Source organism: Podarcis bocagei (assembly GCF_964188305.1).
Source record: "Podarcis bocagei genome assembly, chromosome: 5".
Classification (NCBI taxonomy): Eukaryota; Metazoa; Chordata; class Lepidosauria; order Squamata; family Lacertidae; genus Podarcis; species Podarcis bocagei.
In genome coordinates this window covers 23060892-23070780 of record NC_138129.1, presented here as the reverse complement: position 1 = coordinate 23070780, position 9889 = coordinate 23060892, and positions in this window count along the sequence as shown.

Below are 9889 nucleotides of genomic sequence, written 5' to 3'. Positions count from 1 at the left end.
CCTTGGAGAGCCCCTGCCAGTCTGTGCTGACAATATTGAGCTAGATGGATCAATGGTCTGACTTAGTACAAGGCAGCTTCCTATGAAAACGAGGTCTGATGTGAAATAGTTGAAAAAGCTGGATATGTTTAGCCTAGAGAAAAGAAGATCAACGGAAGACACAATAGCTGTTTTCAAATAGCTGGAAGGCTGTTGTCACAAAGAAGACAAAACCGACTTGTTCTCTGTTGCTACAGATGGCAGGATTGGTTGGAAATTGCAAGGAAGGCGACTTTTAGGAGATTCCTGAAAGTAAGAACTGGCCAATAGTGGAACAGATTTCCTCAGGAGGTGGTGGCTGGGCTCTTCTTTGTGGAAGAAAGGAAGCAGTGGCTGGATGGCTGTCAGGGATGCTTGCTGTCATTGCAAGATACCAGTACCAGATGCCATTGGAAGACACCTGATTTCCAAGATCCCAGCCAATTTTCAAATTTTGTGTTCCATATTCCAATGACTTGGTAGCAGGACTTCAGAGCTAGCTGCTCGGATCTCCTGTTGACATACATCTGGGACAAACGTCTCATTTGCCTAACAGAGGATACCAGAGGCACCAGCTTATGAGGGTGACTGGAGGGCCCGACGGCGCGTGTGTGATGTTGATTCCCCAATGTCACATGTGTGATGTCCAGACATTGGGCAGAGCCAAATGCATTTGCCATGTGGCTTCAATGGCCAGGGGCTCCTACTCTGCCTCCTTTTGACGCTGCCACTGGTGGGAGGCGACTTCGACCCTCCTTCCCCTCCACAGCAGGAGGAGAAGGAGAAGAAGCCTCTGTGCTTTTCAGACATGGCGGGCGGGTTGGCCCCAACCCCAGAAATATAGGGGCCCTCCAAAAGTGCTTGGCCCCCTAGAGCTGAAACCCATGGATAACACTACCCTTAATCCAACACTGTAGCATTTCAGAGTCACTCAGAATGAAGACACAATTGGTTTTACCCATAGTGGGTTGGTCTACTAATCATCAAGGCGTTTATCATAAAGGCTTTAAAAGCAGTTAGATACTGCACAACCATCTGCTTGTTCAATTGCCCTTAAGAATAACAAAAAGCTCAGCTGTTTCATTGGCAGGCAGAAAGGTCAGGTTACTGACCTCTGTTTCAGGGATATCAGTTACTACCCAAAGTCAACATTCCCTACACAGGCCACTGCAGTCTCCTTGTCTTCTAAATATAGCAAATTGTGGAGCAAGAAGTCTTCCTTTTACACGCAGGGATACTGTACATCACCTTAAATAAACAGGAGAACCAGCACAATAACAAAGTACCAGCAGGATCTAACAGCATGACAGTGACGACCTCATGTCTGCAGTTTGCTGAGTTAGGGTTAGTTTCGTATGAAAATAATATTCAAAACTGTAGCCATTTATTGCCTAGTCTAATGTGGTCATTAGTTCTGCACATCGTAAGCCTTTTTGGAAGTGATTTTTTATATATTTTTGGGAAACCTGCGCATTTAAATTATTCAAAAATAATTTTATCTTTTTCCTACATATTACAAGCAAGTTGTTCTGCAAAAATGGAAATAGGGGGTAACATGCACACCTACCAATCCTAGGATTGCAATGTCTGCATTGTTTACAGTGCAGAACTATAATCACAACATCTTATTTTGCTTTATATTAATTTTATTTTCAAATGAAAGCAAAGAACTGGAGCAAAGAAAAAGTGAAAATCCTAAACACCCTGTGGGATAGTGGTCCCATATGAAAACCAACAATCCTTAACTAACATGTTAATGTTCCCCTCTCATAATGGAGCACAAAGCTTTTTAATTCTATTTTTCTTTATTGTTGTGAATGGTCTTTTCTCTGTGCATTCATTATACAATTACAGAATCATAGAGTTGGAAGAGACCCTGAGGATCATCTAGTCCAGCCTCCTGCAACGCAGGAATATGCGACTGTCCCATACGAGGATTGAACTTGCAACCTTGGTGTTATCGGCACCATGCTGTAACCAGCTGAGCTATCCATGCAAGTTTGGGAACCTCTGCTCAAGGGTATTGCTTTCATTATGTCCTGATGTCCTCTCCTGTCCTGATGCTGTCTTATTTTGCTGTCCGGGTCCGACTCTGAATCTGTGACAGTCAGGGGAACACCTTGTTGAGTTTTACACAGCAGCGTTAGCTAGCATGGTGATGTTAGCAAGTGCTTTTTTTCTTTAAAAAAATGTTTAGGGGTACTCTCATTTTCCTACTCATATTAAAATACTGCCCCTCAATGAGGCCAAACTTAGATTCACAAAATGTTTAGGGGTATGAGTACCCTTGCGTCCCCACAGAAAAAATGCACTGGTGTTAGTGAATCTCTCTGTACAGATTTATATTTGCTTCGAAGACCAGGAAAACTCAATATATATTAGTTTTTAGCTTTGTCTTGTGTCTAGAGACAATAAATGCTTTGCTAATTTGAACTGTATGGGAGAGTAGTTTTCCCCTTAACCGGGGACTCTGGAAGAAGCAGGAAATCTCTGAAGACTCTGCTGGGGCTCCGAACACCCTGTTTATATATCACACTAGTTGAGGTGTGGTGAACTATCAAGTGACTTCCACAAGTCACCAACACAGAGTACCCTGATGGGGTTGGGATGGAGCAGGGCAGTGGAGAAATCAAGTGCTGGATTAGTTCAACTGGTGTTCCACACAACTGTGACCAATCCTAGGATCCTGCCCCACCTCAACACCATCCAGAAACTCACTGGGTAACCTTGAGATAATCACTACCTCTCATCTTAATGTATCCACATAGGGTTATTGTGAGGATAAAATGAGAAAATCCCATGTCTGCTAAGCATCCTAGAGGAAGGACAGGATACAAATGTGCTAAATAAATATGTACTTAAGTATTTTTCTGGAACAAGGTATGGTGTCTGGTGCCTTGCCAGGCTGGCTCAAGCACAAGACGACAGGCGAGAGAGATATGATGACATAGTCTGCACATTCACCGAGGAAAGAAGGAGTGCCATTATCTCTCACAGCACCTAGTGCAATGCTTAGCTCTTAATCCTCATCTGGGGCTGCCCTTCGGCATTTTGCCAGTAGAAACTATTTATGAAAGTAGCCTGCTTGAGGAACGGAGGACAAGCAGTGACTGGTTCAGTTCCTTATCCTGACTGGGAACGAGGTTAGGAGAATTTTTTTTTTAGTTCTTTTTGTTTTGCTTTGGAAGTGTAGATAGAAATCTGCAAAACAATGTACAAGGCTGAAGTGAGAACGTTTGGCTTCCACGAGACATTTTTTACATTCCCACGTGTCTCAAATGTCCACAGCTTAAGCATAAACAAAATCAGTGGAGATTAAAAGATCCCAGACCCCATAGTCTTCTTGTCTTTGTTCAAAACAAAGGAGCAAGAAACCACCAGTAGAAATCCGGTTTTGTGCTCTCTCTCTCTTCATGAGGTCACCTTCTCTTGGACTCTGGCCAGACTACTTAGGGCACAGAAGGACTTCTCTTCATAGCTGCAACATTGGCAATACTGAGAAAAGCCAATCTTGGGGGGGGGGGTAGTTTTTAACTAGTTCAGCCTTCTGATTGCACAAACTATTGTGAGATGGGCCCAACACAATCTCTTGGCTTCTTTCTAGTAGTGGAAGGCCAAAATCCACATTCCTGAGTCCAATCTAAATCACATATTAACATTTGGGTCATATTCATATCATACATTTAAAGCACTCTTATACCACTTTAACAGTCATGGCTTCCCTCAAAGAAACCTGGTGACTATAATTTGTTAAAGGTGCTGGGAATTGGAACTCTGTGAGGGATCTTCTGATAATTTGTTGCACTTTTTCCCCAAATTCCCCAAAGTTTTCAACTGTCGGATACAGCTTTAGTAGTTGGGAAGTACCCAAGCAAAGCGGTGTGCTTTTAATACACATCAGAAGCACACTACAATTGAAGTCTCCTGTCTCAGGGTTGAGGGTTTGAGCCCCATGTTGGGTGAAAGATTCCTGCATTGCAGGGGGTTGGACCAGATGACCCTTGTCACCCCTTCCAACTCTACAATTCTATGATTCTGTAAAGCGGGGAGTGTATGCCAAAGTACTGTCACTAGATGACACAACCAACAAGTTCTCCTCCACAGATTATCCAGACATATCATAATGATCAGATGGATCTATAAAGAGGCATGTTGTCCTTCAGGTAAGCTTGTCCTGAGTTGTTGGGGCTTTATAAGTTAATAAGAAGACCTTGAACATGGCTGTTTCAGCACAGGTGTAATATGTGCACAGCAAAGCACTCGCACTCAGCACCAGCACATTCTGTACCAGCTGCGGCTTCCAGACCAGTCTTCAAGGCAGCCCCATGCAGAGTGCATTGCAGTAGTCTAGTTTTGCAGTTACCCATGCATGAATCACAGTATCCCTGTCAAAAAAGGGTGTAACCAACATGCTAACCAAAGTTGGCCTGCTACTTGGGAGAAAAGCAATGACAAACCTAGACAGCATCTTAAATAGTAGAGACATCACCTTGCCAACAAAGGTCCGTATAGTAAAAGCTATGGTTTTCCCAGTAGTGATGTATGGAAGTGAGAGCTGGACCATAAAGAAGGCTGATCACCAAAGAATTGATGCTTTTGAATTATGGTGCGGGAGGAGACTCTTGAGAGTCCCATGGACTGCAAGAAGATCAAACGTATCCATTCTTAAGGAAATCAGCCCTGAGTGCTCATTGGAAGGACAGATCGTGAAGCTGAGGCTCCAATACTTTGACCACCTCATGAGAAGAGAAGACTCCCTGGAAAAGACCCTGATGTTGGGAAAGATGGAGGGCACAAGGAGAAGGGGATGACAGAGGACGAGGTGGTTGGATAGTGTTCTCAAAGCTACCAGCATGAATTTGACCAAACTGCGGGAGGCAGTGAAAGACAGGAGTGCGTGGCATGCTCTGGTCCATGGGGTCACGAAGAGTCGGACACGACTAAACAACAACAAACCAAAGTTGGCAGTAGGCGCTCGTTGCCACCTGAGCTTCTAATGACATCAGATCTAGGAGCACCCCAAGACTTCATCGCTGCTGTTTTAGGGGGAGTGCAACCCCATCCAGAGCAGACAAACTCCCCAATTCCTGGAGCCAGGAAACACTCACCCACAGAGTCACCATTTTAGCAGGATTCAGTCCCAGTTTATTGGTCCTCACCCAGCCCATCACAGCATCCAGGCACTGGTACTGGTCATGGGCTGCCTCTCCTTCAGATATGTATCTGGTCATTTTGAGGGCTTACATTAAATTATATGTTTAAATTAAAATGCATGTATTGTATCTTAATGTGAGCTGATGGTATGTGCTTTCTCCTTTTCCCCCTCTGTCTTTCCTCCTCCTTTCTTTCTTAGCTTTTCTCCTTTTCTCCATTAAATTGTTATAAAAATAAACAAAAGGTATCCACGTGATTCATGAATTAATTTAACAACAACAATAATTTATTTTTAAAATATGGGTTTTTGAAGTTCTGATGCTTGATTTAGTGTTGGTACATTTTCAGTTAAGCAAAAATGTTATTCAGTCTCCCCTTCTGTACACATTTACTTGAGAGTATAGCCAGTGGGGCTTTCTTTTGAGTAGATGTATAGGATTGCACGGTCAGTCACTCCATCTGACTGATTAACTGATTAAACATTATAGGCTTTTAAAAATTATTTAAAATCAGTTAATTAATAAGTAGATCCCCAGATGCAATTGCTTCCTAATGCAGTTTTGAGGCAGCATTGTGAATAAACGACGACATCACAGCTTAATTGTTTGCTTTCTGTTCAGCTTCACAATAAATAAATCGCACACCCAAAGGGAGGGGTGTCACTCCGACTCACACGCACAAAAGAAAACATGGACCCAAAGGGGGGTGGAATCTTATCCATTAAAAAGTCAGCAGTGCTGCCCTTTCCCTCTAACTCTTAAACATTTGGAGTTTTGTGGGTTAAAAATGTCTTTTAGGCTTCAAGAGGTTTGCAGCTGTAATCGGATCCTTTGTATGTGCTTTCTGCTATAGGAATCAACTTAGCATTGACATCCTCATAAAAATTTCCATTAGATTGAGGACAGAATGCCCACTAAGGCACTGTGTGGCTTTGCAATTGATTCACTGGATGAAATCTTATCTAAAATCTTTTTATTTTATGCTGTTATGGACTGGGGTGGGAGGGGAGTACAGTGAAGGTTTTTGTTTTTTTAAGTGGGGAAAACACTTCACTGTTTTCTTAATGCACACTGCTTGTTGGAAATGGCCTTCAGGTTACCTAAAGAGATTGCCTTTTCTATTTCCACTATTTTGTTTCATGTTACCACTAATTGAAAAAGGTTTCGTTTGTTATGAAGTTACATATTGACACCTCAAATTGAATTCAGAATCTTTCTATTTAATCGCCATTGATTTGCCAGCTTCCTTGCATGAGTCATGCCAAGGGGGAATGGGGGAAATGTGGCTTGCTATTTGGGGGCATCCTTTGAATTTACACGGGAAATAACTCTGCAGAACACCACATAAAGGGGAAATCTTGAGTTAGGGGACTTGAGCCAAAATACATTAAGATAGGGGAAATTGCTTGCAAAACATCGGTGTGTTTTGTATGCAAAGCCACATACAAAAATGTGTGTATGGGGGGGGGGGGAATGCCCTAAAATGTTGATGAGTTTACAGGAAGGAATTTTTCTTTTTCTTTTTTTAAAAAAGGCAAAATAATGTGGAAAACTGAATTTAAGCCTGGAAGAATGAGAGACCGAGTGAAACAAAAATTGCCAGATTCATTCATAAATAGCAACACCCTAGTGGTCCCGGGCCCTAAGGAAGTTAGATTAGCTTCAACCAGAGCCAGGGCCTTTTCAACACTGGCTCCGGCCTGGTGGAACACTCTGCCTCATGAGACCAGGGCCCTGCAGGATCTGATTTCTTTCCACAGGTCCTGTAAGACAGAGTTGTTCCGCCTGGCCTTTGGCTTGGAGCCAATTTGCTTCCCTCCCCCTCTTTCTTTTTTCTTTTTCCTTTCTCCTCCTGTGATGAGGCTGCATTTTAATGTTTTAATGTTTCAATATTTTAATGTTATATTTTAATCTTGTTTTTAAGTTGTATTCATTCAACTTGTTTTTATTATTGCTTGTTAGCTGCCATGAGCCCGGCCTTGGCTGGGGAGGGTGGGGTATATATTATTATTATTATTATTATTATTATTATTATTATTATTATTATTATTATTATATTTATCCCTAGTAGCAGAGCACCTGCTTTGCATGCAGAAAGTCCCAGGTTCAGTTGCCTGATTCTCCAGGTAGGACTGTGAAAGATTATTGTCTGAAACCGTGGAAAGCTGGCCATGGGCGTACCTAGCCTTTAGACAGGTTGTTCCCAGCAGGGCAGAAAAATCACACCACTGCTTGGTGCCCCCTGGCGAGAGAGCCAAGCAGGTGGCTGTGTGGCGCCTCCCTGCTAGCCGGAAGCCAGCTTGGCGTGCTCCTGAACATGGGAAATACCAGGCCTCAGGACGGGAGGCAGAAGGAGGCAGAGACAGAATCAAAGCTGCTTCCAGGCTGATGGAGCACATAGGCAGAGGTGCCTTGTAAAGGTGCAGAAAGGGGAGCCATGTGCAAGTGTGTTTGCATGGAAGCACAGGAATCCTTTAGAAAAGGGTGCTTTGGAGAGGGTCAAAGGGATGGATTCCCAATCTCCTAAAAGAGGAGGAGGAGATGGGAAGGTGTGGAGATGAGGGAATCTGTTGTTTTGGAACGGGATTGATCCTTACTGTTGAGGTTTGGAAAAGACAAGAAAGACCTTGTCCAAAGTGGTTTGTATCTTCTTCATGACTGGAAAGTTTATGTTGAGCAGTAGAGTTGTGGAAGCAAGAGTCTCTCTCTCTCTCTCTCTCCCCCCCCCCCCCACTGTGTGTAAATATCTGCAACAAATGTGGTGAGATTGCTATGCAGTTCCTTGCCAAGGGTGCAAGGAAGCCTAGGTCCGCCTCTGGAGCCAGCATACATCAGCACAGACAGCCCCGGGCTAGGTGGACCCATGGCCTGACTTGGTATAAGTCAGCTTCCTATGCTTCTCCCTAACCAGAGTCCAAACCACATGTTCATCATCATCATCATTAGTATTTATTAAATTTGTATACCATCCTATACCCATAGGTCTCATGGCAGCAACAATATAAAAAGGCAAAATACACAATAAAAAGAAAAAGAAACCAATAACATACACACACTCATTCATCAGGTTATTGTGTATGGTGTTTCACAACAATCAGAACTTCTATATTCAGAGCCTGCACTTTATAATTGAATTATTTTCCCTTCCCAAATCAAATGTTTGCTGTTATTATTAACAAGTAAACTATCGTTATTCTTCCTTCATGAGACGTGTGTCAGTTCCCAGTGACAAGACTCAGACCTGCTTAGCTATAACAAAGTTGCTGCATCATGTACCAATTTTTTCTAGAGTTTCCCCCACCATCGCTGCGGTCCATATCTGCAGTGCCACAAATCCTTATGGCTGCTTAAGAATTCTTCAAGCTCTTATTTCTGTTTATAAATGGAAAGATGGGGTGAAGATTTGGACACACGAGTCATTGCCACTTCCTGCCACATCACAGCTCTACCCTTTGATGAGGCCTGTTGAAAGAAGCTTGGAGTTTTATGTATATTTTGGGCCCTGTCCAGCCAATGGGAAGCACTCCTGAGTCCCACTGATTTCAGCGGGGGGAGTTAAGCACTTGCTTAGATATCTCCCATTGAAGTCAACCAGTTTCAAGGGCTTACTGTACATCTTGGTTGGACCATGGCATTTGTATTACTAGTAATACTAGTATTGAGAAAACGTACATAAAAGGCTTGTGCCAGATACACACACACACACACACACACACACACACACACACACTTTGTGTATGAATGTTAAAAGACGGTACATTCCTATGAAATAGATCCTTGGAAGTTTCCACCAAAAAAAATCCAGGGCATGTTTTTTAAAACTTCAGATGTTTGTAAAATGGCTGAGCCAACTTAGTCTTTAGGTTTCCGTCTATATATTTAGCATATAAGAACTTGCCAAAGACCATATGTTATGATGGTGTCTGCTCTACCGGGGGGAACGGGGAATACAGTTATATAGTTACAGTGCTCAAAACAATGAGTTGTGGGTGGTCTCTGGGTTACTGGATGGTTTTCTCCTGAGCGTATAATAGCTGCTAACTTTTACAGACTCTGCTTGTGAGAATTAGGAAGTGTTCATGAGCTCACAACTGGAAAGCAGGGGTGGCTAGAGAGTTGGCAACCTGGGGGCTTAATCCAGTCCCTCAGGGGTTCCCATCTGGTTCCAAGTACAGCTATGAAACATAAAGGTCACTTACGCAGTGTCAATAGCAAGAGAGCCTTCTGGAGAACTTCCCCTTCTACACTTCTGTCATTTTCCTGTGTCTTGGCTCACCTACCAACCCACAGAAACAGCAGCAAACACACAGAGAGCTGTTGCTGAGAACATCAACCTTGTTTCAACCTCCCCACTTTCCTTGCCAGGGATTATTAGGAAGGAACCTGAAAATAAAACTGCCAATATCAAAGTGGTACAAATCTATGGTTCAGTCTCATTTGGAATACTGCGTAAAGTTCAGGCCACCTCAACTCACAAAGGATATTGTGGGTCCAGAAAAGGTTCAGGAAAGGCAACCAAAATGATTAATTCCCCTATGAGGAAAGAATAGAGCACTTGGGATCTTTTAGGTTAGAGAAAAGGTGAGTAAAGTAAGAAGTGACATGACAGAATTATGCATGGTATGGTGAAAGTGGCTATACAAAGAAGTTTTTCTCCCTCATAGTACTAGTGTCAGGCTTCTGGAAATCCACTCCACCTCCCTCACAGCTGGCAGCCA